This window comes from Canis aureus, chromosome 10, assembly GCF_053574225.1.
Source record: "Canis aureus isolate CA01 chromosome 10, VMU_Caureus_v.1.0, whole genome shotgun sequence".
In the NCBI taxonomy this organism is placed as follows: domain Eukaryota; kingdom Metazoa; phylum Chordata; class Mammalia; order Carnivora; family Canidae; genus Canis; species Canis aureus.
Genome location: NC_135620.1, coordinates 31,968,381 through 31,996,235, shown reverse-complemented (window position 1 = coordinate 31,996,235; position 27,855 = coordinate 31,968,381). Strand labels below are relative to the sequence as shown.

Here is a 27,855-nt window from a genome sequence, read left to right as displayed (position 1 = left end):
AGAGAGGCAGAGACACAGGCAGAGGAAGAAGCAGGCTCCATGCACCGGGAGCCCGATGTGGGATTCCATCCCGGGTCTCCAGGATCGCGCCCTGGGCCAAAGGCAGGCGCCAAACCGCTGCGCCACCCAGGGATCCCTGTAGATTATTTTTATCATGAATAGATACTGTATTTTGTCAAATACTTTTTCTGAGACTTTTGAAATAATCATATGTTTTTATCCTTTCTCTTCTAGATCATGTTGACTATTTTGCAAATGTTGACTGTCTTTGTATCATGGGAATAAATCACATTCGATTATGGTGTATGGTATTTTTAATATATTGTTGGATTCAGTCTGCTAATATTTTGTTGAGGACTTTTGCCTCTATATTTGTGAGAGATATTGGCCTATAGGCCATTTTTTTTTTTTTTTTTGGTAGTGTCTTTCTCTGGTTTTATAACAGGGTGATACTGGCCTCATAGAATGAATTTGAAAGTTTCCTTCCTGTCCTATTTTTTGGAATAGTTTGAGAAGAATATGAATTAACTCTTCCTTAAGTGTTTGGTAGAATTGCCTGTGAAATCTGGTCCTGGACTTTTGTTTTTTGGGAATTTTTGATTACTGATTCAGTTCCATTGCTGATAATTGGCCAGTTCAAATTTTCTATTTCTTCTTGCTTTAGTTTTGGTAGGTTATGTGTTTCTAGGACTTTATCCATTTCTTCTAACTTGTCCAATTAGTTGGCATATTGTTTTGCATAATATTCTATTATAATTGTATTTCTGTAGTGTTGACTTTTATTTCTTATATTTCATTAGTGCGTTTGTTTATTTCTGTCCTCTCTCTTTTTTTTCTTGATGAGTCTAGCTGGGGGTTTATCAATTTTTAAATTTTATTAATTTATTCATGAGGGACATAGAGAGAGGCAGAGACATAGGGAGAGGGAGAAGCAGGCTCCCTGTGGGGAGCACGATGCGGGACTCAATCCCAGGATCACAGGATCATCCCCTGAACCAAAGGCAGACACTAAACCACTGAACCACCTAAGTGTCCCAAGGTTTATCAATTTTGTTGATCTTTCCAAAGAACCAGCTCCTGGTTTCATTGATCTGTTCTGCTCATTTTGTTTTTGTTTTGTTGTTGTTTAATTCCTGTATCATTTATTTCTGCTCTAATCTTTATTATTTCCTTCCTTTTACTGGGTTGGATTTTGTTTGTTCTATTTTTTCTATGCCCTTTAGGTGGAAGGCTAGGTTGTGTATTTAAGATTTTTCTTGCTTCTTGATATAGGCATATATTACTCTAATCTTCCCTCATAGAACTACTTTGGCTGTATCCAAAAAGTGTTCGACCATTGTGTTTCCATTTTCATTTTTTTCCATGTAATTTTTTATTTCTTGGTTGACTCATTTATAATTTAGTAGCATGTTATGTAACTTCCATGTATTTGTGGTCTTTACAGATTTTTTCTTTTTTTTCTCTTTCTTTTTTTTATAAATTTATTTTTTATTGGTGTTCAATTTGCCAACATATAGAATAACACCCAGTGCTCATCCCATCAAGTGCCCACCTCAGTGCCCGTCATCCAGTCACCCCCACCCCCCACCCACCTCCCCTTCCACCACCCCTAGTTCGTTTCCCAGAGTTAGGAGTCTCTCATGTTCTGTCTCCTTTTCTGATATTTCCCACTCATTTTTTCTCCTTTCCCCTTTATTCCCTTTCACTATTTTTATATTCCCCAAATGAATGAGACCATATAATGTTTGTCCTTCTCCGATTGACTTATTTCACTCAACATAATACAGATTTTTTCCTATGGTTGATTTCTGGTTTCATAGTGTTGTGGTCAGAAAAGATGCATGGTACAACTTTGATCTTTTGGAATTTGTTGAGACTTGTTTGGGGGCCTAATATATGATTTGTTCTGGAGAATGTCCCATGTGCACTTGAAAAAAAGAAAAAAGTGTATTCTACTGCTTTAAGGTGGAATGTTCTGAATATGTCTGTTAAACCCATCTGAATGGACTTTTCTTTTGAATTACCTAATAGAACATAAATGAAACTTCCTATCTTTTCCTTTCCCATTTCCTCAATACAGCTTTTAGCTGTAGAAATTCATCTGTAGTTGATAAAAGATTTTAAGGATCCCCTCCCCCCACCAACTCAGATACTTGGCATTTGCAGAGACCCTTGAAGGAAATCAACAAAGTGAAACACGGCATGTTTTATAGGTTGTAAATGTTACTAAATTAATATCAAAGAAACATTATACTTTACAGGTTAAATACTTTGAGCAACATGATAGTAATGATGTATTATCAAATGAGCCATATGAGAACAGTGTGAAATTACACACTAGTTTATATTAAATAGTAATAATCATCCTGTTTTAAACATTAGTTTTAGTTCACATTATCATGTATATTGTATCTTTATGTTAATAATCAATAGAAACATATCTTAGTTTTGCTTAAAGTAGTTGTTATTTTGGTGTAAAGTAAAAATAAAATAATATTAAACCACTTTATTTTCCTTAAAAATGATTTTGATTAATTATTGAATTATGATGGATTATCAAATTTCAAATAATAAGGTAAATAACTTCTCTCTTAAACTAAATTATTTCAAATGTCATAAAGTCTGAAAGTTTGAAATTAGTGTTTTTTAAAATAAGAAAATCAAATAATTCACTAAGATATTTTCTGATGTTGAATAACATTTGAGAAAAGGAATGGGAATATCATTACATACAGGGTTCAGATTGGTATAGTGTAAAATACTTGATTACTAGTATCTGATCAACCTGAGTTTCATACATGGCTACATTAAATGCTAGATTAGCAATGTTTAAATAGATTACTTGCAACTAAAATATCCTCTATCAAGAACCTTGACCAAGATTAGTTCTCTTTCTCCTGGAAGATTCACTCTGTATAAATGATTTGGGAGGGTTTGAAGCACTGAGGTAGGAGGAGGCCCTACCTCCTCTGCTCAGACAGACAAGGTTTCTCAACCTTGGCCCATGGTTGATCTTTTGGGTAGCATGAATCTTTCTCATGTGGGGCTGTCCTGTGAACTATCAATTGTTTATCAACTCCATGGCCTCTGCCTACTAGATGCTAGTAGGGTAGCATCCTACCTCCAGCTATGACAACCAAAAAATGTCTGCAGAAAGTGTTATATGTCCCTGGTCATGGGGATGGGAGGAGGAATTTAGCCTTGGTAGAAAATTCCTGAGTTAAAATAGTAAAATGATGTGAATAGGTCAGCACCTCTTCTTCAATTCCACCACCAGATCTGTAAAAATAGCTTCTGATCAAAAAATACTTTACCAAATATATTGTCTACCTTTCCAGTTTGGCATTTAGTACTCTCCTTATTGAGGCTATAGTTGTTCTTTTCTTCTTCCCTTTGTTACTATGTTCATTTCCTCTTATCAAGTCTTTTCCCCCCCTTCTAATTTTACCCTACACTGGGTTAAATCAGTCTTTTAAAATTCTGTTTTCTCCCTTTCCTCTTGCATCTTATTCCTATTTATAGGAATGCATGTTCTGATCAGAAAAATCATAGCAAACAAGCTTAATCCTATTTGTAAGGCCCTGACTATTCTTAATGGCCAGAGACATGGAGATTTTAATAGCTGCTTTGTGAGTCCAACTCTGACTTTGTTGATACCATGTCTTTCTGTGATAAATTTATTATAGCCTGGCAGTAACTCGGGTCTCCAGTTTTGTACTTTCTCTTCAACACATACTTCTGCTCCCATGGATATTAGATAATTGGATTCTTGCTTGACCTGTGGAAAACTTTAAGTACCTCCCTGTCATTTAAGAAGATTTTCTGTTCCTGTAGTCATGCCAGACCACAAGTAAAACACAAAGCATAGAATTACAGCTGTTAACTAACCATTTAAAATGCCTCATTGAAAAAAGATACCACTTTTAATTTGTGTCTTTTATAATTCTTTCATGAATAAAGTTTGCCATGCATAGTTATATTTCTCAATATAAATATAATTCTATTAAAATGTAAGATATACAATGGAGATTTTCATACTTGAGAGCTGATTAGCAGACTAGCAATATCACTTGAAATATTTTTAAATATCCAAATTATTTAATGTTTTTGAAGAATTTTTTTAAAGATTGTATTTATTTCATTCATGACAGACACAGAAAGAGAGGCAGGGACATAGGCAGAGGGTGAAGCAGGCGCCCCTTAGGGATCCCGATGTAGGACTCGATCCCAGGACCCTGGGATCTGACCTGAGCCAAAGGCAGATGCTCAACCACTGAGCCACCTAGGTGTCCCTATTTTTGAAAAATTTCTTTTTTAAAAATACTTTGTAGTTTTTAATAGTGACATTTATTGGCTACTTACTATGTCCTAGGCAGGGTTTTAAGGAATTTATTTGTATTAATTTGTTTAATCTTTACAACAACTTCACTGTAAGTAAAAAAAAAATTGAGACTCAGAGAAGGTTATGTAAATTATCTAAAGTCCAGTGTAGCTAGTAATCCAAGGGTCAAGTTCAACTCTAAGAAATGTGAGGTTCTAGGTTTAGTCATAGAGTAAAGAAGATGGCCTAACTTTATGTATGTGTGTGTGTGTATGTATGTACATGCATGCATGTGTGTGCTTGAATTTGTGCACATATCTGCTATGCTTGAATAGTGGCTGAGGGAAAGTTATGGGTGGCCTAAAGGATCAGTTCCCTTATATTATCCAGGGACTCTTGAGGCATTTCAATGAGAATCCCTTAATTCACAGTTTGAATTCAATTTACTTGGTTATCCACTCAGATGCCTTCTAGAACTGAAATTCTTTGGGTTTCTGAACTTTAAATATGGAAGAAAAACATACTTTTATTTTTACTTTATGGATGTTATTTATTTATTTTTTAAATTTATTCATGGTAAAACTTTTATTCCAACATACTGGTAGTGATCACAAAGGAAATTTATTTCTTCTGGTTTCTCTCCCACATCTGAAATTTCAAGCAGATAGAATACCAAAAAATATGAACAAAGTGAATGGTTCTTTGATTTTATGTTTGTTTGTTTGTTTGTTTGTTTATTTATTTATTTATTTATTTTAAAAAAGATTTTATTTATTTATTCATGAGAGATACAGCAAGAGCGGCAAAGACACAGGCAGAGGGTGAAACAGGCTCTTCACAGGTAGCCGGATGCAGGACTCAATCCCAGGACTCTGGGATCCTGCCCTGAGCCAAAGGCAGAAGCTCAACTGCTGAGTCACCCAGACGTCTTTGATTTTACATTTAATTGAAGTTCTTGTAATAAGCATTGTCACATTTGCGATCAAAGTTCTTAGACTTAGATCTGTGCTTTATATGGGTTGGGTGTCCATGTATTTGGAAATGTGACACTGTGTCTAATAGAATAATAAATTAGAAGGAAATGATGGAAATATTGGTCTTAATGCAGCAATACATGATCCAGTTTTCTCTTTTGATTTTTAAAGTATTCAAGTTTATTTGAACATATTTAAATCTATTATCTGCACATACATTCTAGTTTCACTGCCGGAAAATTTGAAACATTATTACTGTAAAAATGATTCTCTTAACTAGTGTTCCACCGCCACTTTTTGATGAGCAAATATTATGGGACTTTTATTAACATAAAACCTGTTTAACCTGCTTTCTCATCTTCTTATTTGGAACATAATAATTCATTTAGCATTTTTGAAAACTATTGTCTGAATTTTTGCCTGAAATTGACTTTTGTGTATCAGGAGCTTAATATGTCTATATGTTTCTTTCTAGGAAAAAATAAATATTTATTTTAAGATATAAAAAAACAAAGTTCCTTTAGAGATTCAGATTAGGAGATATATCAGAATATTTGTACCTTGTCCTTTTTTTCTTAATAAGCTAAAGCAAAAAAAAAAAAAAAAAGAATATTTTTTGAAGTTAATGGGCAGATACTAATTGAACAATGGTTGAGGTTTAAACTATTTTTTAAATTTTATATATGGATATTTTTCAATCTGTTTGTTATACTAAGTATGTTAATGAGAATATATATATACATTTTTTTTTTTTACAATAGGTTCCTGTCCTGAGACCACAGCAGGATGTGCCTTGGACAAAGGTATGCATGTTTAAAATAGATTTCCAATATTCTCCATAAGTAAAGCATATAAATATAAATGTTATAATAGTAAAATAATGTTATAATAATTATATCACTGTAATGTGCTTATATATGGAATTATACTACATGTTCATGTATAAGATAAACATTTTTTCATCTGATAAAATATACAAGTGAGAAAACATTAGAATTGAAAATCTAATCATTAAATATATATCATTTCCTGATCACAGAAACCCTTAATTCATACAACATATATTCAAAGAACTTTCATCACTAATGCCCTTGAGAGTAAAATAATGGAACTATTCTACTTGATGGAAGTTTTTAAAAACATAGTCTTTAATAACTCTGATGATTAAATTACTGTAGGATATCTGCAAGTTAATTATCAGTCAAGAACTACCTAGGAATGTCTAGGTTTTGCGGGACCAGGTAGTGAAATTAGTTTAAAATTTTAAGTCAATTTGAGAAGATGCAAACAGCAAAATAAATAGAGCTAGGTATAGAAGTATATAAATGAACTACAGGATAGATAAGGATGAGAGCACAAGGCCAGTACAGGATCCCTTTGATTTCAAAATGGAATGTTATTTTAAAAACCATGTGGACAAAGAAAATTATAAATATCATGAATTGTAATAATTTTGAATGCTGAGAAGGAGCTGAAAAAAAATATATATGATGAATCAAAAAGTATATAGTGTAAACTCCAGGAGTGAAGACAAAGGAACTAAGATTCTTAGGTACTGTATTGGAGAAAGATGAAGGAAATGGAAACAAATCTCGCATACAGAAGCTGTGAAAACCAGGCCTTGTCTATGGAAGAAGTAGGAAGAGAAAATTGCTTAAAGTAGCACATAAGCTATGTGAGTTCTAGTATAAAGTATTGAAAGGTTTGTCATTTTTTTGGAGGTATTTAAATAATGAATGGGTTCACAAATGTCTGCTTATAGTTTCTCTAAAGCTTCCCTAGATCATTTACCCTATTTGGGGCCCTTCCACCCCACAATGAAATGGGTGAGACAGTTCTTTTCTTTTTCTGTGTGATAAAGTAATTTTGAATTTAAAAGAGAGTTGAAAATTGGTTTGTGGTAAAATGTATATATATATATATATATATATATATATATGATATCCTTAATAATGATTGATATCCTATTTTATGCAAACATAATAGTTGGGGAAATACACTTATAGGCTCATCTTTTATTTTAAATTTGGCTCTAAATATACTGTATGCACCCTGCCATGTTACTTCTGGTTGAAAAATAAACTGCTATCAGCATATAAATACACATATATTAATAATTGTCTGAGATTTAAAAATTGAAACATAATTCCAGGTTTCTTGGGGTTTTTTTGGAATATGGCTCTTGACTCTATTTTTCATATATTTTTTCTCGTAGTCACTTTCAATCTCTACTGGGAGCTGATGTGACTTGAGAATATCCATTTAAAATATGCCAGCATGTGCTCTGCCAGACAGAGAACGAATGGCTCCAGGCACAGATCTCTGTTGTGTCAAGGTTTTGGCATGACATTTGGCAGGGAACTAAATCACACACAGCACAACGCAAATAATCATGGTTTCCTGTTGATATGCATCCTCAACCACAAGCCTGCTGTTAGCCATTACCACTCTTTCCCTTGATATTTTTGGGAACATTTCTGGTAATAACTGGAAAACTATGGTATTTCCTGGTGCTCTCATAATGCAGAGAAATGGGAAGATTATGGCTTTGAAATCGGACCTTCCTCTCTTTGAAGTGTGTCTCTGTCACTTTCTAGTCATGAAATCCCGGGCAGGCTATTTCAGATATAAAATGAATTTACTAATACTTAGCATGGAGATTGCATGGGTATTAAAATTACGATTGTCCTAAAGCACCAATTCTACCTGTTACATAACTAAATGCTATTTTACTCTTTCCTATTTTTATAATGGGTGGGTTTTGTATTAGACTTCTTAATAATCATCTTAATCATATTATGAATGCAAGAGGAATGATTCTAATATACATTTTTAAGTTTCGGGGATGGTAAACATGTACAATAATATTTGTCTTCAGTTTTGAGTAGACACTCTGGTGAAGGAAGAGTTGTTGCAAATTTCTTGATTTTTTTTATATTTGTTTCCTTTTTTTAGAGTTGCATGTGATACAAAGGGTCTTTATGTTGCATAAGAGTGTTTTAAATCTCCTTCATTTAATTTTAGGTTCTGTTAGTGTACTCAAGGATAGAAAAACACACTATAAAATATAGATGGCTTAATAAAACTATACCTCCATAGTATACCCACACTATCTTAGTTTAGTAGCTCAATTCAAATTCCTTACTGAGAAATTATTATGTGTTCTATGCACTGTGCTAGATGCTAAAGGTGCAAAGAAGAAAGAGATATGTTCTCTGCCTGACAAGGATATTACAGTCCTAGAAGAGAAAAGACTTGTAAATAAATTGTTTAATTAATTAATTGTTTTAAAAAATAATTGTTTTTTAAAAGATTTTTATTTATTTATTTGAGAGAGAGCGAGAGCATGAGCCAAAGGGAAGAGTAGACAGATGGAGAGGGAGAAGCTGACTCCCTGCTGAGCAGGAAGCCCAACCACACAGGGCTCCAAAGACTGTGCCCCCCACTCCATCATTTTAAAACAATATGGTAACAGTACAAAGGAGAGGTACCAATGAGGGGCTATTTAGAAAAGTCATTTCAATCCATCTGACTTCCTGGAGGAGTGGACACTTCAAGTATCTTGAAAGGTGATGGCAAACTAGTCAGATATCAGTTAAATACAGAAGCAGGAGGGTGGAAAGAGATAAAAAAATAGGATTAAAACAGTGATGGTAGTAAAAAAGGTATAGACTTGAAATTAGGAAGTGAAATCCTCCCACTTAGTTCTTGAAGGTATATATTTAAGATATATTTAGGAGGCTGTTTTTATAGGACTAAGATTTATGTATAATGATATTTATCATAGTGATATTTATAACATGCTAATAGGAAACAAACTATTAAATAATAGGGAAACTGTGACATAAATTATAATATTTAGGAGAAGATACTTTGAAGCTTCTAAGATTTATAGTTTTGGAGATTATTTAAGGAAGATATGTTCTTAAAAAGACAAATTGTAAAGTAGTCTTATAATACCATACCTCTTTTGTACAGATGCTTTTATACATATATTTACACAAAAGACAAATATTCAAATAATTATATATATAATGCCCATTTTTGGGGTATAGTCTTCAAGAAGAACACATAGAGGACTGCGAAGAAACCCAGTAAGCATCATTAACAATGATTAACTCTATGTAGTATACCTAGCTATATGTGTGATTTTTGCTTTTATTGAAACTTTGAAATGTGTCTTACATTTTATATGGCAAACGTGGTGAGCATACTCTGTTGTGGCTCCCATGCGTCCTGCCTCCTGATGTTCAGACCTTGAGTGTGGACAGAACCTCTGACTTGCTTCTTATCAACAGCATACGTTACACAGAGATGTGTACAATTCTGATAGGTGTGTAATGATATCTCATTGTAGTTTTAATTTTCATTTTTTTTCTAACAGCTAATGATTTTTTTTTATATTTCATTTTTTTATTGGTGTTCAATTTACAAAAATACAGAATAACCCCCAGTGCCCATCACCCAATCACTCCCACCCCCCGCCCTCCTCCCCTTCTACCACCCTTAGTTCGTTTCCCAGAGTTAGCAGTCTTTACCTTATGTCTCCCTTTCTGATATTTCCCACACATTTCTTCTCCCTTCCCTTATATTCCCTTTCACTATTATTTATATTCCCCACATGAATAAGAACATATAATGTTTGTCCTTCTCCGACTGACTTACTTCACTCAGCATAATACCCTCCAGTTCCATCCACATTGAAGCAAATGGTGGGTATTTGTCATTTCTAATAGCTGAGTAATATTCCATTGTATACATAAACCACATCTTCTTTATCCACTCATCTTTTGATGGACACCGAGGCTCCTTCCACAGTTTGGCTATTGTGGCCATTGTTGCTATAAACATCGGGGTGCAGGTGTCCCGGGGTTTCATTGCATCCGTATCTTTGGGGTAAACCCCCAACAGTGCAATTGCTGGGTCATGGGGCAGGTCTATTTTTAACTCTTTGAGGAGCCTCCACACAGTTTTCCAGAGTGGCTGCACCAGTTCACATTCCCACCAACAGTGTAAGAGGGTTCCCTTTTCTCCACATCCTCTCCAACATTTGTTGTTTCCTGCCTTGTTAATTTTCCCCATTCTCACTGGTGTGAGGTGGTATCTCATTGTAGTTTTGATTTGTATTTCCCTGATGGCAAGTGATGCAGAGCATTTTCTCATGTGCATGTTGGCCATGTCTATGTCTTCCTCTGTGAGATTTCTGTTCATGTCTTTTGCCCATTTCATGATTGGATTGTTTGTTTCTTTGGTGTTGAGTTTAATAAGTTCTTTATAGATCTTGGAAACTAGCCCTTTATCTGATATGTCATTTGCAAATATCTTCTCCCATTCTGTAGGTTGTCTTTGAGTTTTGTTGACTGTATCCTTTGCTGTGCAAAAGCTTCTTATCTTGATGAAGTCCCAATAGTTCATTTTTGCTTTTGTTTCTTTTGCCTTCGTGGATGTATCTTGCAAGAAGTTATTGTGGCCGAGTTCAAAAAGGGTGTTGCCTGTGTTCTTCTCTAGGATTTTGATGGAATCTTGTCTCACATTTAGACCTTTCATCCATTTTGAGTTTATCTTTGTCTGTGGTGAAAGAGAGTGGTCTAGTTTCATTCTTCTGCATGTGGATGTCCAATTTTCCCAGCACCATTTATTGAAGAGACTGTCTTTCTTCCAATGGATAGTCTTTCCTCCTTTTTTTTTTTATTTTTTATTTTTATTTTATTTTATTTTTTTAATTTATTTTTTATTGGTGTTCAATTTACTAACATACAGAATAACCCCCAGTGCCCGTCACCCATTCACCCCCACCCCCCGCCCTCCTCCCCTTCTACCACCCCTAGTTCGTTTCCCAGAGTTAGCAGTCTTTATGTTCTGTCTCCCTTTCTGATATTTCCCTCACATTTCTTCCCCCTTCCCTTATATTCCCTTTCACTATTATTTATATTCCCCAGCTAATGATTTTTAACATATTTTCATGTTGCTTGTGTGGCATCTGTATATCTTCATTGATGAAATGTCTGTCCGCATAGTCTACTTTTTAACTGGATTGTTTCTAAACCATTGAGTTTTGAGAGCTCTTATGAATAATGTATTGAAGGTATATACATACTGGCTGATGGAGAAGGTGAGGAGCTGAAGCCTGGGAGGGGGTGGAGGGAAAGACCAAGGATATAAATAAAGATTATAAGGATGTGATAGGATGGTGTTGGAATACATCTTGGAGGACAATAACTTCAAACCCTTGTATTTCCCAAAAGCACAGAACGATTCCTTAGCCTCAAAAATTTTACTGTCTTTTAATAAATGAAAGTTCTTTCATTCCCTGGACTTGAAATTTTATACAAAATACTAAGATTTTCTCATTTATTATAGGTCTTTAGTACTACCAGTATTTGAATAGTTTCAAGAAGATATGAAATTTTCCAGTGGAAAAACTAAATTTAACTTTTGGTGTATGGCATAGACACGTGAAGAAAAGAAAGGCTTACTTTGTTCAAGCTAAGATCTGGAACTCAGATTATCTACAGAAATAGGGTAGATAATTTGTAAAGAGTTCTTTCTCTAGATACTGTAAGAAAGTTCAGTTCAAAAGTCAATCTGAGAAGTGTGGCGATACATCCATGGCAGTCCAGTAAAGCAGGGTAGTTTGGTAGTTTATCTTAAGCCAACGTACAACGCTAGTGAGAGAAGAAGAAAAGGAAGTAATATCTGATGTCTAGAAAGACCAGAGCATGTTGGTCAATTGAGGGTATTCACTGGCAAAGTAACCACTCATCATTCAAGAAACACATTAACTATTTGAAGATATCTGCCTTATTGCTGATATTTGTAGTAGACTGGGTTTATACTCAAAATCGGAAATTAATTTGGTGCTGATATAAACCAAACATAAGTCCACTCAAATGAGCAGGGACCAAGCTCTCCCACTGTACTAATGTGATCTCTTTAGTTGCGAGGTTGAGGGGCTTCTAGAGGAGAGGCCAAGACAGCAAGGGCAATAGGAAAGAGGGAGTTTGAGTCAGTGCCTGTTTAGCAGTTTGTGTCTAAGTTCTTTATTAAAAAAAAAAAAACAAAAAACAGTTCAGCCAGTACCCAAATAGACTGGCCAAATACAGCCTGGACTGTATGCCTATGAGCAGAGGGTGTCAGTGGAGTGGGCTAGGAATAAAATGACTAAAGAAAAAGAGTAAGGAAACTGCTTGAGATAGAAACTGGTAGAAGGATTACTTTTGAAAATTATTTTACTATGGAGATTATGAAAATTGACTTGATAGAAGAGTCTGAAATACTGAAGTTATAAAATATGATTTTTTTTTCACTAAACACTTTCTGCCATGCTCTGGCAAACCTACTTCCTCTTGGTTCATATGATTGCTACCTTCATCACATTTGGGGATCCCATAGCTTTTCAGCCACTTTTTGCTGTGAAATGTCTTATATATCTTGTTAAGAATTCTGATTATTTTAATGTTTCAGCCTCATATTTAATTCAGAGATTCTTGCTTCACTTGGATGCAGACTAGACTTGATGTTCAAATTCTGAATATGTTTGGGGTAGTAGGTTATGGGGATGAGTGGCAGTGAAGGAATAGGAAGAGGATGCCAAATGCCCCAATTCCTCACGTCTCTTCCTCCTTTCCTGTTATTTGTTTGGGTTGGAATACGGGAAGTAGAAGGAACACAAAACTCTCATATGTAACTGTTCTCGGACAAGTGGCTATCCCACTCTCCACTGGTTGTTACTGCTACAGTATCTTTGGCCTTGAGTGCTTTCTATGAACCTGGAGTCCACTTCTTCAACAAAATTGCTTTTGATGTACTTCAGAACACCTCATAAGGGCCACTCCTATACAGTTACCTCATGTACCAGACCTGGCTGAGATTCAGCCTCTTTCTACCCCTCCTCACCTCCCATCAGGCTCCATATGTGGCCACATCACAGACTTCACATATGAAAAGGTGTGTGGTTCCCTGTTGCTCTTGATGACATAAGAATTGCCTTAAGCTAAAAGTAAACATTAATTAAAATACACAGAAGTCAATTGAACAGAAGAGAGCCTACACTGGATGATGCCTTTTTATTTTTATTTATTTATTTTTTTAGATAGGGAAAGGAATGGCGGTATTTTCTTTAAGTGGGAAAATTAAATCTGGTGCAGGAGACTGAAATAGACGTAAATGTGTGTGTTTGTGTGTGTGTGTGTGTGTGTGTGTGTATAGTGTGTGTATAAGAAATGATTTTTAAATTTTTCCAGCTTTCTCTTGAGATGAGAGCTGAGTACTTCAAATATAGTCTAAAAGCATTAGGCTGTGTTTGCAATGCACCTAACCAGGATTATTTGGGGAATTTTCCCCAGCAGTGCTAGAGGTTCACCCACAGAAATGACAATCGGGATTATCCAATGTAAACTTTACCAAGTTGATAATAATTATAATTCAAAGAGATTAGTAATTGTAGGGTGCCATTAAGAACATTCAGGAAATGGTTTCACATGTGCTCCAGACTGTGTAAGGAGAGAAGTGAAGCCAAAATAATGATGACAGGCTTGCAGAAAATAGGAGAGTTTCTTGGCTGTGATGAACAGAATAGTCAGGAACATATACGTATTTTGAAGGGTAGGTTAACATCTATATCTCATGTACTCCTTATGAAAATTCTGCAAAGTAGAAATATCCATATCCATATTTATGTGGGGAAGCAGAGTCATAAAGCACATAAGTAAATATGTGACAGGCAAAATTCATTTGGACTGATTCCAAATTCCACAATCTTTATATGAAATTATAATAGCTAATATAGAAAATTAGAATAGAAGGATTGAGTTCTAAGCCGAGTTTGATCAGAGGAAATAATTATCTTATAATAAATCCTTGTTCTCAATTTCTTTTTTTAACATTTTATTTATTTATTCATGAGAGACACAAAAAGAGAGAGGCAGAGACATAGGCAGGGGGAGAAGCCTATGCAGGGAGCCTGATGCAGGCTTGATCCCAGGACCCCAGGATCAGCCCTGGGCCAAAAGCAGATGCTCAACTGTTGAGCCACCCAGGCTTCCCCTTATTCTCAATTTCTTTTTTTTTAAGATTTTATTTATTTATTTATTTATTTATTTATTTATTTATTTATGACAGAGAGAGAGAGAGAGAGAGAGAGAGAGACAGGCAGAGGGAGAAGCAGGCTCCATGCAGGGAGCCTGATGTGGGACCCAATCCCAGGTCTCCAGGATCACACCGCAGACTGAAGTCGGTGCTAAACCTCTGGGCCACCGAGGCTGCCCTTATTCTCAATTTCTAAACACTTTAGAAATGGTTTTGTTTTCTCTACTGAGAAAGACAACTAAACGAAGAAAACCTCACAAGATTTATATAAAACATCTTTTTTTTTTTCAAATTCAGAAAGTTAGTGTTCTGTTGTTTTTGAAAGACTTGTTTAAGCCCAGAAGCTGCCATGCTAAAAATTGCAGAATGTCAAATCTACACTCCTCTATATATTTTGTGTTTTATCATAAAATTTAAATAGTTATATGTGCACTTGGAGCTATCGTTTGCATGAAATTTAACCAAAAAGTAAATACTAAATGTTTCAAATAGAATGTAAAAGGTACAATTGCTTAGTTTCCTTTGCACTCTTACTCTATTATGAACAAGTGCTAAGGAAATGATCACAAAGGGAATTCCAGGAACTGTTCTGTTTTTATTATATTGCCTGAATTCCTGTGAAGTTTTGCTGATATACTAAGTAGATCATCCAAGTGAAAATAATTCTGTAATAAACATTATTTTCAGAGCTTTGAAGAAAATAGTTATTCCATAAAGGTGTTTTATGAAACACATCCTTGTAGAAACATTCCAGGTGATGGGTTCCATGAAAAAAGTAATTTGAGAAACACTACTCACCACACCTTTGTGTACCAAATCATTCAGTGGGAGATTTAGCATGTTTATCAGCGGGAGACACTGAATATTTCTGCAGCAAAAGCTATTCATTTTGTTTGATCTAGAAAAAACCTGAAGTTAGGGCGCCTAGGTGGCTCAGCCAGTTTAGCGACTGCCTTCGGCCCAGGTCACGATCCCTGGGTCCTGGAATCCTGTGCTGCATCACGCTCCCTGCTCAGTGTGAAGCCTGCTTCTCTCTCTCTCTCCTGCTTGTGCTCTCTCTTGCTATCTCTTTCTGTCAAATCAGTCAATCAATCAATCAATCAATCAATCAATCTGTAAAGGAAAAGAAGAAACTTGAAGCCAATATAGCCATGTGGGAAGTGGTATTTTGCAGTGTTCAAGAGTGTGGTCTCTGGAGTCAAACTGGGTTTGGTTCAATGCTCTATTCTTTTTTATTTGGGGTAAAATTGACATAATATAAACTTACCATGTAAAGGGAATCATTCAGTGGTATTTAGTATATTAGCAATAATTCATGACCTCTATCTAGTTCTAAAACATTTATATAACTCCAGAAAGAACCCTGTACTCCTGAAGTAGTTGCTCCCTGTTCCTCTATCTCCTGCTCCACTTTGACATTGTGATAATATCTACTTGCCCTCTTTGAGACTCAGTTTTTCTCAGTATTTCTATAAAGACAGGAATGGCTTTTACCTTATATGGTAGGTGTAAGGATTCACTGAAATAAAATAATCCATATGGTGTACTTAGGATACTTCAAGTATTAAATACATGTTTGATTACATGTTAAACTTACTTGGTCCTCTTTAGCATCCATGGAACAATTGTTTGCGCAAGTACTTTATAACAAATGCTGATAGAAGTCTATAGAACAGGGAAAGATCTCTAAGAAGCATTAGACCAAGGATCCTTTAGGTGCTAATGAATTTCACATGGCACTCTAGTTCTCCAGAAAACTGAGAATTAGCATCCAGGTTTGTCTTTGTGTCTCCATATGTTTATGGCAAAAGTGGTTTAGAGGTAGAAGATAGAGAGAGAGGTGTTAAGAGAGGGATGGAAGTCCCTAGGAATTATGACATGAATGGAGGAGATGAAACAGCTGACACCAGCAATAATCTAAGTCTAATTATTTTCCAGCTGATTCCATAGGCATTCATGATTATGAGATTTTTTTAAAGTGCCAAAGAAACATGTAAAAATATAAAACTATGTATAAGCATATATTTATATTTATGTAAATATATGCAAATTTAATTATAGGTATAATTTTATATAAATGGAATCATATTCTACAGTGAGTGTCGAGCTCTAGAAGAATTTTCACTGAAATGAGAGCAGTAATTGCCATGCTGTATCAGAAATTCAGGTCTTTTTCATTTGCCTCTGTAATTTGAAATTTTCTATATGACTATATGCTATCTTACTAACAGAAACAAAGCAATAATGCTATCTCCATTTAATAATGGAGACACATTACAACCAAAACTTGTTTGATATTTTTACCTGACTTGTCTTGATAATTACTGGAAGGCAAACCCTTAAATGTCAAAATGATTCTGAGCCTGAAACAGGTTTACTTAGTTCCAGGTAGAGACAGAAGAAAGAATAAAGGAATTTGTGGAACCCTCCTTTCTCCCATAAATACAAATTATTCTTGAACCCTGATAATATACCCCAAACTGGAGCTCTCAATTTCTCCTTTGTCTCTTTCTAGTTCAATCTATACAAATTAAAAAAATTCCTTTCCCCCCAAAAATGATTATAGCACTGATTTATAATATCTTTACAAATTCTACGAAAGAAGATACACTCAGTGATTTTATTTTATTTTTTAAAAGATTTTATTTATTTATTCATGACAGAGAGAGAGAGAGAGAGAGAGAGAGGCAGAGACACAGGCAGAGGGAGAAGCAGGCTTCATGCAGGGAGCCTGACTTGGGATTGAATCCTGGGTCTCCAGGATCACACCCTGGGCTGAAGCCGGCGCTAAACCACTGGGCCACCTGGGCTGCCCACACTCAGTGATTTTAAAGGAAAAGAAGAGTTTATCACTCTTCACTACACAAACAAGTTTTATTTTCTGTTCCTGACCTTCCTCAGTCTGTACTTTCTTCATTTGCCTCCTGAACCAAAGGATATAAGCTCTTGCAGTGGTTCTCAAACTTGAATGTCTGTATAGGAATCATCTGGAGACTTTGTTAAACACACAGATTCTTGGCTCTCACCGGAGAGTTTCTTATTCTTGAGAATGAGGTCTGGGAATCTGCAAGTTGCAATAGTCAAGATGATACTGAGGCATGCGATTAATGGATTACAGTACTTTGAGAAACTCTGGAAGCTTTATGTAGCTTCCTCAATGGTTAACCTATTTGCAAGCCTATGATTTTTTAAAAAAATCATTTCTTCCAGTAATTTTTCTTCTAAAAGCATCTGTAATTCTTTTCAGCTCCTCTCCTTGAGAATGTGCCTATCAGGTAGAACATGGCAGCTTATCTATCATAATAATCATATGGACCGTCCCCAAATGCCACATGCAGAAATGATCGAACAATCTACTTTTCATTCCATTTCTTTATAGAATAAATATAATCCAATTACTTATGACAAGTGAAAGAGTCAAATCTTCAAATTATTATTAGATTGTTGTTAATTGTTAGATTGTTCATTATTATTAGATTGTTGTTATTTCATTAAAATAGTCATGTTTATAATAAATTATTTAGTATGCAGTATGCAGTAGCAATATAGTATTTAATTTATATAATATCTATAGTTTAGGATTTTTCTTTAAACAATCTCAGATGTCCTAACACCTTTTACCCTAAACATCTCTGAGAAGCAGATAAGAACTGCTATTATTTATCACCAATTGCAGAGAGATTGAATCACTGAGCTATTAAGTAACTTGAAGAGGGTCACAGAGTCAGTAACTAAGTCAGAACAAATACTTCATCTTCTAACTCCTTGATCAGTAATTTTCTCAACAAATCCTGTTGCATATATCTCTTCCTGTAAGAGTTTGCAAGTCATTCAATTTCCTGAGAGATTCTGCATATGGACAGATGAGAATTTGTACCTTCCAGAAAGTCAAAACTTAGAAGCAGAAAAGTCCTTACTTTTCAAAAATAACTTTTTTTGTAAGTCCTTTAAGTGTCCTTGCCACTATTCCTATTTCACAGAATACTTCATTTATTCATTCACTTATTCACTCAGTCAAGGGGCTGATATTTACTGAACATATGTAATATGTCTAGCACTGTGCTAATAAATAGGACATTATCCTTGTACTGAGTTTCTGCAGTCAGATAAAGAAACAGACACATATACAAGTGGTATGATCTAACAGTTGCTCTCTTGGAGCTAGGTATTATGTGCAAAATGGCTTAGGGGATGAATCTCTGAGTCTATTTTCTTAGAAATTAGGATATTTGAGCTAGGATTTGAAAGAAGGGCAAGAATCTACATGGATTCAATATAAGGATAGGGGCATGGTCAGGGGAAACAGAGGAGAACTTTAAACATGATGTAGTCATATCCCATCTAAAATATAAGTGCAGATTTCTGGATTCAAAATTCAGAGACCCAATAAAATACATTTGTAATTTTTGGAGGGCATTTGCACCAAATTGGAATCCTCGTTTTCGGAATCTGGCATCTTCAAGGAGAACAATGTGGCTCAGAAAGGTCAGAGAAATGGCATTTAACACCATGAGCTTTCCCCATTAAAACCATTATCTCTCTGGCAGCCATATTGATTTAGAAAACAAGATTTCTCTTTGTTATAAAATGTCTACAAACAAACACAAAAGATAGCTAGTGTTTTTAAATGGTAAAACTAAACAAAGTGTGCACTCACTTCCTAGGCTGGCCTTGTATGCTTCAGCCTGAAGGGTATTTTTGCAACCAAGTAAGAAGCCCTCAAAATATAATGGAAACACTGACAGACACTTAACTATACCAGCTCTGGTGGGTACAGCCATAATTCACTTCATAATACAAATTGATATGTTGTCCAGAGGGGTCCCTGCATTGGTGTTATTGAGTGTCTTTTGAAAAGTTCTGGTTCTGGGCTATGAAGCCATAAAATGAAACTGAATGATTCTCTCTGAAATAGTTTCGAATGGGGCCTCTCAATTACAGTAGTGCTATCCTCAGGGCAGGCAACATGGAAATGTCCTACAAAGACTGGAAATATAGAATAATAAACCAAAGTGAAAACAAACAATGAAACAAAGTTTGTTGTATTAAGTCTAATATTTCTTCCCACAAATCTACTTAAAAGCTGAGCACACCAGAGGTGAAGAAGGGCAGCTTACTTTAAGTGGGGTTAGTTGTTAAACAGGTTAGGAGTATACTCCATATTTGTGAAATCATGTGGTGGGCCAGAGTTCAGCCATCCCAGTGATCTTGATGGCTAAAGTGTCCTATGTATTTTCTAATATAATGCAAATGACTTCAATCTGAGGTAACTACATTTCCAAATACCATTTAGGGCTTTAATGACTTGTCCTAGAAAGGTCCTGCCAGGCCATGTTTAATGGATCTTCTAAACAACGTAAAAAGAGTTCTTTAAATGTGTTATACAGCTTATTACAATTTTTATAACTGTCCACTGTCTCCATTACTGCTCCCTTCCCCAAATGCAATTTTTGAGGCTTTTTATTGAAAATGTTATAATGTCACTTTCTTCCCTCTCTCAATTTGAATCCTCCCAACCTTGGTCTTAAGATTCCTTGTGCAGACTTGGGGTTCTGACAATTAGAAAAGCTCCACAGAATTCAGATAATAACACAGATCCTTAAAGACACACTTAATTTTCATCAGGAAATTAGGAGACAAGATTCTAGCATCAGCTTTTCCAATGTGAACTCTACAACCTTGAGTTCATTGTTACCTTGATGGGCCTCAATTTGCTCATCTCTAAAATGAAGGTCACAGATTACCTTTTTGCATCCTTTAATGTTGTTCCGTAGCACCATTTAAACCTGCTAATGAATTACTTAAATATTGAAGTCTACATTAAGCCTCATGGAAAAGCATAAATGGCAAGATTTTCCTCTCAATTACTTGTGCTAATAGGGGCCAAAATGGCATGGATACTTTAAATTCACAGATAATCCCCAAACTTCAATTTAGCTAAGTGTTCCAGCCTCTTTTCCTGCCAAACCATTTAGAGGGGATTCAAACAATTAGCACACACTGGCATGAGATTTATCTCCTTTATAATTCCGGCCTTCCCTGTTGCCTTACCACCAGGAAATTTTGATATCTAAATTTCCAAAAATAGAAATGAGGAGTAAATCAAGTATAGCTGTTGTATGACTACCTATCAGTTATGGTTCAAAGTATCCCAACACTGTTACTATTAATGACAATTTATATAAGGCTTATCCTATGTCAGGCATATTACAAATAACTTTATTTAAACCCCATGATCACCTTGTTAGGTAGTCTGTTAGTTTCCTAGGGCTGCCATTATCAACTGCCGCAAGCTGAGTGTCTTTAACAACAAGGAATTTATGGTTTCACAGTTCTGGAGGCTAGAAGTCTGAAATCAAGGTGTCAGCAGGACTGGTCTCGTCTGAGGGCTGTGATGGGGAAACAATTTCAAGCCTCTTTCCTAGCTTCTGATGCATTTTGGGGGCAATTTTTGGGTATTCTGACTTGTAGATGTGTCCAGCTGGTCTCTGCTTTCATCTTCATATGCAGATCTCTCTGTCTGTCTTTCACATGGTGTTATTTTCATAAGGACACCGTTCATATTGGATTAGGAGCCCATCCTACTCAAATGTGACTTTTAAAAAACTGGATTACCTCTGTAAAAGACACTGTTTCCAAATAAGGTTACATTTGGATGTACTGGGAGTTAGAACTTCAAATATGTCCTTTATCCATAACAGGTAAGTATTATTCTTACTTTGTAGATAAGGTAGATAAGGTTACAGAGTTGGATTAATTTTCCCAAGGCCACAAAACCAGTTAATGGTGGAGCTGGGATTCACATCTACATGTGTTGATTTCATTTATTGTTTAGCAAATTATCTGGGTACTCAAAAATAAAAGTTCTGTCTCCCAGGATTTAGTCTCCCAGGACTAAGAATATTGAACATAATCTTTTGGATAATTTCGGTTTTGCAGAGGATTCAATAACATTGACCAACATCCAAGATTCTTTGATGAAACCAAGGCTCACTCTGCACTTGGTCAGAATTGATTCTTAAGAAAGGTCTCCAAACCTGGCATGAAAAAAAGAAAGAAAAAAAAAAAAAAAGCCTGGACCTCAAGTCATCTTCAGGTGGATCCATATATAATAAACCTGAGAAATCTAAGGATGGATTTTGTTGCAAAAAAGATTTTCTAATGAAGTATAATTGATATTCAACATTTGTTTCAAGTGTACAACATAATTGACATTTGTACACATTACAAAGTGATCGCCATAAGTCTAGTTATCATCTCTCTCCGTACAAAGTTATAATATTTTTTTGTGATGAGAACCTTTAAGATTTACTTTCTTAGCAACTTTCAAATTTGCAATATAATGTTATTGACTATGGTTACCATATTATAGTCATGACCTATGTTTTTGTAACTCAAGATTTCTACCTCTTGTTCAAGCAAAACACTTGTAAAATGATCTAACCCATTTTACCCACTTCCTTGCACCCTCCCCCTTGGTGACTACCAATGTGTTCTCTGTATCTATGTGAATTTTGTTTTGTTTGTTAATTTGCTTTGTTTTTTAGATTCCACATATAAGTAAAATTATACAGCATTTATCTTTCCTGTCTGACTTACTTCACTTAGCATAATACCTTAAAGGTCCATCCATGGTGTTGCAAATGGAAAGACTTATTCTTTTTTTGACTGAATCATAATTCCATTATATATATATTTATATATATAATGTATATATATACCATTATATATATTTATATATATAATGTATATATAAATGTATATATACATTATATATATATTATACACACACATGTATATGTAATCACATCATCTTTATCCATTCATGCATCAATGGGCACTTAGGTTGTTTCCATATCTCAGTATTGTAAATAATGCTGAAATGAACATAGGGATGCATATATCTTTTTGATTTAGTGCTTTGTTTTCTTTGGATAAATACCCAGAAGTGGAATTGCTGGATCATAGGGTAGTTCTATTTTTAATTTTTTGAGGAATCTCCACACTGTTTTCCCTAGTGGCTGCACTAATTTATTTTCTCAATAATAGTGCACAAGGGTTTCCTATACTCCATATCCTCACCAGTGCTTGTTACTTCTTGTCCTTTTGATAATAGCCATTCTGACAAGTATTATGTGGTATCTCATTATTTTGATTTGCAATTTCTGATGATTACTGATGTTGAGCATCTTTTTGTGTGTCTTTTGGCCATTTGTATGTCTTCTTTGGAAAAGTATCTATTTAAATCCTGTCCCCACTTTTTAATTGGATTGTTTTTGTTGTAATTGAACTGTAGGAATTCTTTATATATTTTGGATATTAATCCCTTATTGGATATACGATTTGCAAATATTTTCTCCCCTTCAGTAAGTGGCCTGTTTATTTTGCTGGTAGTTTCTTTTGCTTTGCAGAAGCTTTTTTCTTTGATGCAGTTTCATTCGTTTTTTGCTTTTGTTGCCATTGCTTTTGGAGTCTGATGTGAAAAGATATTGGCAAGAGTAATGCCAAAGATCTTACTGTCTGTTTTCTTCTAGTTTTATGGTTTCTGATCAAGCATTTAAAAACTTTAATCCATTTTTAAGGATTTATTTATTTGAGAGAGTGAGAATGCAAGTGGGGGCAGAGGCAGAGGGAGAGAAGCAAACTCCCTGATGAATGCCGATCCATCTCAGGTCCCAGGGCAGGCCACAGCACTCCATCTCATTACTCTGACACCATGATTCTGACATCACGACCTGAGCCTAAATCAAGAGTCGGACACGTAACTGACTGAGCCATGGAGACACCCCGAATCCTTAATGCATCTTGAGTCCGTTTTTGTAGATGTTGTCAGATAATGGTCCAGTTTCAATCTTATGCATGTGGCTGTCCAGTTTACCCAACATCATTTATTGCAGAGGCTTTTCCCCTATTGTATAATCTTGCTTCCTCTGTCATAAGTTAACTGATCATATGTGCTTGTATTTATTTCTGGACTTTCTATTCTGTTCTATGGATCTATGTATCTGTTTTTACACAAAGATCATACTATTTTTATTATTAGGGATGCCTGGGTGGCTCAGCGGTTGAGCATCTGCCTTTGACTCAGGGCGTGATCCCAAAGTCCCTGCATGGAGCCTGCTTCTCCGTCTGCCTATGTCTCTGCCTCTCTCTCTCTCTCTCTCTGTGTCTCTCATGAATAAATAAATGAATAATCTTTTAAAAATAATATTTTTATTATTATTATTTTGCATTGAATCTATAGATTGCTTTGGGAGATATGGACATTAAAAAAAAGTCTTCCAATCTATGAGCATGAAATATCTTTCCATTTATTCACATTGCTTTCAATTTCTCTCATCCATGTCTTATGGTTCTTATAAGAAGAATAATGTCTTATAGTTACAAGTTTTTACCTCCTTGATTAAATTTATTCCTAAGTATTTTATTCTTTTTGAACAATTATAAAAGGGATTGTTTTCTAATTTCTCTTTTTGGAAAACTTGTCATAAAAATGCAACAGATTCTTGTATATTGATTTTGTACCCTGCAAATTTACCGAATTTGCTTATTCTAACAGTTTTTTTGGTGGAGTCTTAGGGTTTTCCATACATAGAATTATGTCATCTGGGGATCCCTGGGTGGCGCAGCGGTTTGGCGCCTGCCTTTGGCCCAGGGCGCGATCCTGGAGATCCAGGATCGAATCCCACATCAGGCTCCCAGTGCATGGAGCCTGCTTCTCTCTCTGCCTCTCTCTCTCGCTCTCTCTGTGACTATCATAAATGAATAAAAAATTAAAAAAAAAAAAAAAAAGAATTATGTCATCTGAAGATACTGATAGTTTTACATCTACCTTTCCAGTTTAGATGTCTTTAACTTCTTTTTCTTGCCTAACTGCTCCGGCTGGGACTTCAATACTATATTGAATATAGTGGTGAGAGTGGGAAAAAAGTGTTCAGTATTTACTTAATGCGGAATCGGTAAACAGCACTTAGCAGCATTATTTTGTTTCAGCATACATGTGTGTGTGTGTGTGTGTGTGTGTGTGTGTGTGTGTATTTCATTTAAGAGCCACTCTCTTATGTCAGGAAAGGGACAATTAACATTCTGCAGTTATATAAGAAGTTGCATTGGTAGATCAAAGTTAACTGTCATCACATTTCTGATATTTCCCCCTATTTTGCTTTATTGCTCTTAAGAGATTAGTGCTTATTAAACTGAATGGCTGCCCATTTTTTTTTTTTTTGAATGGCTGCCCATTAAACTTGGTGCTTGTGAAACTTGGCTCTGCCCTGAGTGCCTTTATTTACTATTCTGCATGTAAGTGGATGAGATAGAACCTTGGGAATTTGGAGGGAGCAGAAGAGCTCCAGGAACTAGGGGAGGGAATACATGAATGGAGTGATTAGGGTGAGTAGGAAAGTTTCTATTAGGTCCTTGAGTCTCTGGAGTCCTCAGGTTCCTCCAACAAATAATATTATTTTTCTAATAATTTACCAAAACAACCCCTCACCTTAAGATATATTGACAGTGGTTGGACAATATGATATATTCTGCTATATGAGGAATTACTTATTTTTTATAGTTGAAAAATTGGGGGAGGTTAAAGGGACATTAGTTATTCATAATTTATATGAATTATGTCAGCCTTTGCTTTAAAGAACACTCACTGAGATTAGTTACAGTGAAATAAGTTGAAGTCTTGATGCGTGAGTGGGGAAAAGGAAGAGATAAATAGTTTGGAAATGTGTTTATGCAACGAAGAGAGTTTATGGTGGAGACATTTTGGTTTTTGTATGGCTATCTTTTTGCATCATTGTTATAAACTAGATTTATAATCTATTTTTGGTTTGCTTTATAACTGAAGAAAAAAGCAAAAATATTTTTTGGTATGAAAGCTATTAATATTTCATTTATGAAGATTTCTATAATAGATACATGGAATACATAATTGTTAGAATAAATTTAAATGTCTAAATAATTATTATCTTTAATTGCACTAAGAATATGCATTGGGAAGATGAATGAAGGAGTTGACATAATGGCAAAATTTTTGCAATTTGTTTTAGTAATGGTTGATAAACCAGGGGTAATGCTAAGTGAAACAGATTTACATTAATCATACAAAGGGTGATTTTTCACAGTTGATATCAATTAAAATACTAATTTCCAAAATCCCATAGCTGCTTCTTATGAAGTGCTGTGCATGTCGTTTCCTACATAGTAGTCAACATATCAGTACACTTTATTATTTTACGTAGGTAATAAAAATGGTTGCTGGTTATCTGAAGTGACTTTAGCTGAATCTGACTAAAAGAATCCTACTCTACCTATTTCCCCTCTTCTCCTCCTCCTCTTAATGGATGAGAAATTGAAGGAGGAAGAATTACTAAACTAAGAGCAGTTCTAATAACTATGCTCTTAACTTTTGTCTTAAGCTCAGCCTCTTAATATAAATCCCTTCCTGAGGCGTTTCTTCCTCAGAAAAAAATTAAAACACACAAATGATTTATTATTAAAAAATCACATCTCCTCACTGACCTGAGGTGCATACACACTGTTGATTCTACATAGAATATTGTCTTGTTATGGAGTCTTGAAAGGAATTAAGACTGTTAAACAATGATTGATCTAATAGTAATAAATATTTGTAATGTCATCCAGTGGTTTATTATATTCACTGCTCTTAGGGTTTAGAGGATCAATAAATAATACCCTGTTATTCCCCTCCTGAGCTTAAAATCAATTCAGAATTAAGGCCCAGGAGACATACAAATGGAGGTCAAGTAACCAATTTTCTTATAAACATAATTAGAAAATGTGGTTTTAAATGTGTAGGTGAATTGCCTCACTATTCCAGTTAAGCAGACTTTCCAGTTTAGTCATTGGTGTATCTGAACAACCAAATTCCTCCTCCGCAGGGCCAAGTTGGCCCTTTTCAATTTGTTGCATGGCATCTGAGAAATTGACTGAGATATGAAGATCAAGAAGTATTGAAAGAGGCAAGAGACCAGAGGGTACTGAGCTAGGGGTGCTCCATGCCTTCTGGCAAACTTTGGGAACAGTGGAGCTAGGAGAAAGCCTGGTGCGTTGCTCTAATGGAGACAAGAGGCAAAGGGAAGAGGAAAAAGTTTACTCAACATCCTGTATCGAGTAGGCTTTCTCATGCTACTCATTTCTTTCATCACAAATTATTATTTTCCATGTTGTCAATTACACATTAAAATATTATATGGGGTCACCTGGGTGGCTCAGTCAGTGATTGAGTGTCTGCCTTTGGCTCAGGTCGTGATCCCAGGGTCCTGGGATCGAGTCCCACATCAGACTCCCTGCAGATAGCCTGCTTTTCCCTCTGTCTATGTCTTTGCCTCTCTTGGCATGTCTCTCATGAATAAATAAATAAAATATTTTAAACATTACGTGAAAAAAGAATATCAGTATACAGATAATAATAGAATGTCTCTGATATAAGAAGCATCAAATATGGAAACTATAATGTTTCCATTATTGAATTCTTAGATATTGATTAAAATTCCCATAATTAAATAACTTTTCTCTGTAAAAATCCAAAATTGCTTAGTTAAGTCCAGAGAATGAATTCCTAGATATTGATTAAAATTCCCATAATTAAATCACTTTGCTCTGTAAAAATCCAAAATTGCTTAGTTAGGTCCAGAGAATTAAGTCCAAAATCAAAGATTTGTTCAGCCAGCCAGTGGTAACTTTTCTGGTATCCTAGTTGTGAGTGACTTCAGTGGCTGTCATTCAGTAAAATTATCTGTAGTTCCTTCATAATTTCAGAAGCACTCTTCATTCTTCCTGTAGTTTTTATTAAGTATATATCCCTTAAAATTAATGATTAGTTTGGTTAGTTTTTGAACATTAAGGAAATTGAATCATGTTCGACATAATCTTTTGTCTTCCTTTTTTTTTGCTAGTCTTGGTTCTGTATCTCTTTTAATGTGTGTAGCTGTAGTTCATTGACAGCATATGCCACAATTTATTTATCACTTCCTTGGATCATTGCTCCTTTTTATTGTTCTTGTTCTTAATGAAAATGCTGATGTGAATATTCATGCAAGTATTCAAGGATTCTTTTAGTTTGGTATTTTATTTTTTAAAAAGTACAGTGAATTAATAGAATACACAATATTGTTAGAGCATATGCTTTATATGTATCAAATTTAGAAAACACAGCAACCCCATATCCTGCAGCAGTGAACTGGAGTTTGACTGGAAACTCAAGGAGGAGGGGAGATATTCTAGGAACATCATGATAAGATCAGCCTTCCATGATGCCAGTCTGTCCATGCCAGTTATCTATGTTCCAAGACCTGTGAACTCACGCAATATATTTTTTCCTCATAAACCAAATAATGAAACTATACTGACCACATTTTGGAGGAACTCTATCTGCGCATACAATCTTTTCTCAGGATTTGAAATTTTCTAGCCATTTTGCTAAATTTAGAAACTTATAAAGATGGCAGACTC

General features: G+C 35.1%; 1 protein-coding gene across 35 annotated transcripts in view; it reads left to right on the top strand.

The window, feature by feature from the left end:
• PTPRD (protein tyrosine phosphatase receptor type D) overlaps nucleotides 1–27,855 on the top strand; it is a 2,191,141-nt gene that overhangs the window by 819,287 nt on the left and 1,343,999 nt on the right. For all 35 annotated transcript variants that reach the window (XM_077911920.1, XM_077911956.1, XM_077911938.1 and 32 more), the window contains one exon: nucleotides 6,057–6,098. The gene's annotated coding sequence lies outside the window, so the exon portion shown is untranslated. The remainder of the gene's footprint in view (nucleotides 1–6,056; nucleotides 6,099–27,855) is intronic.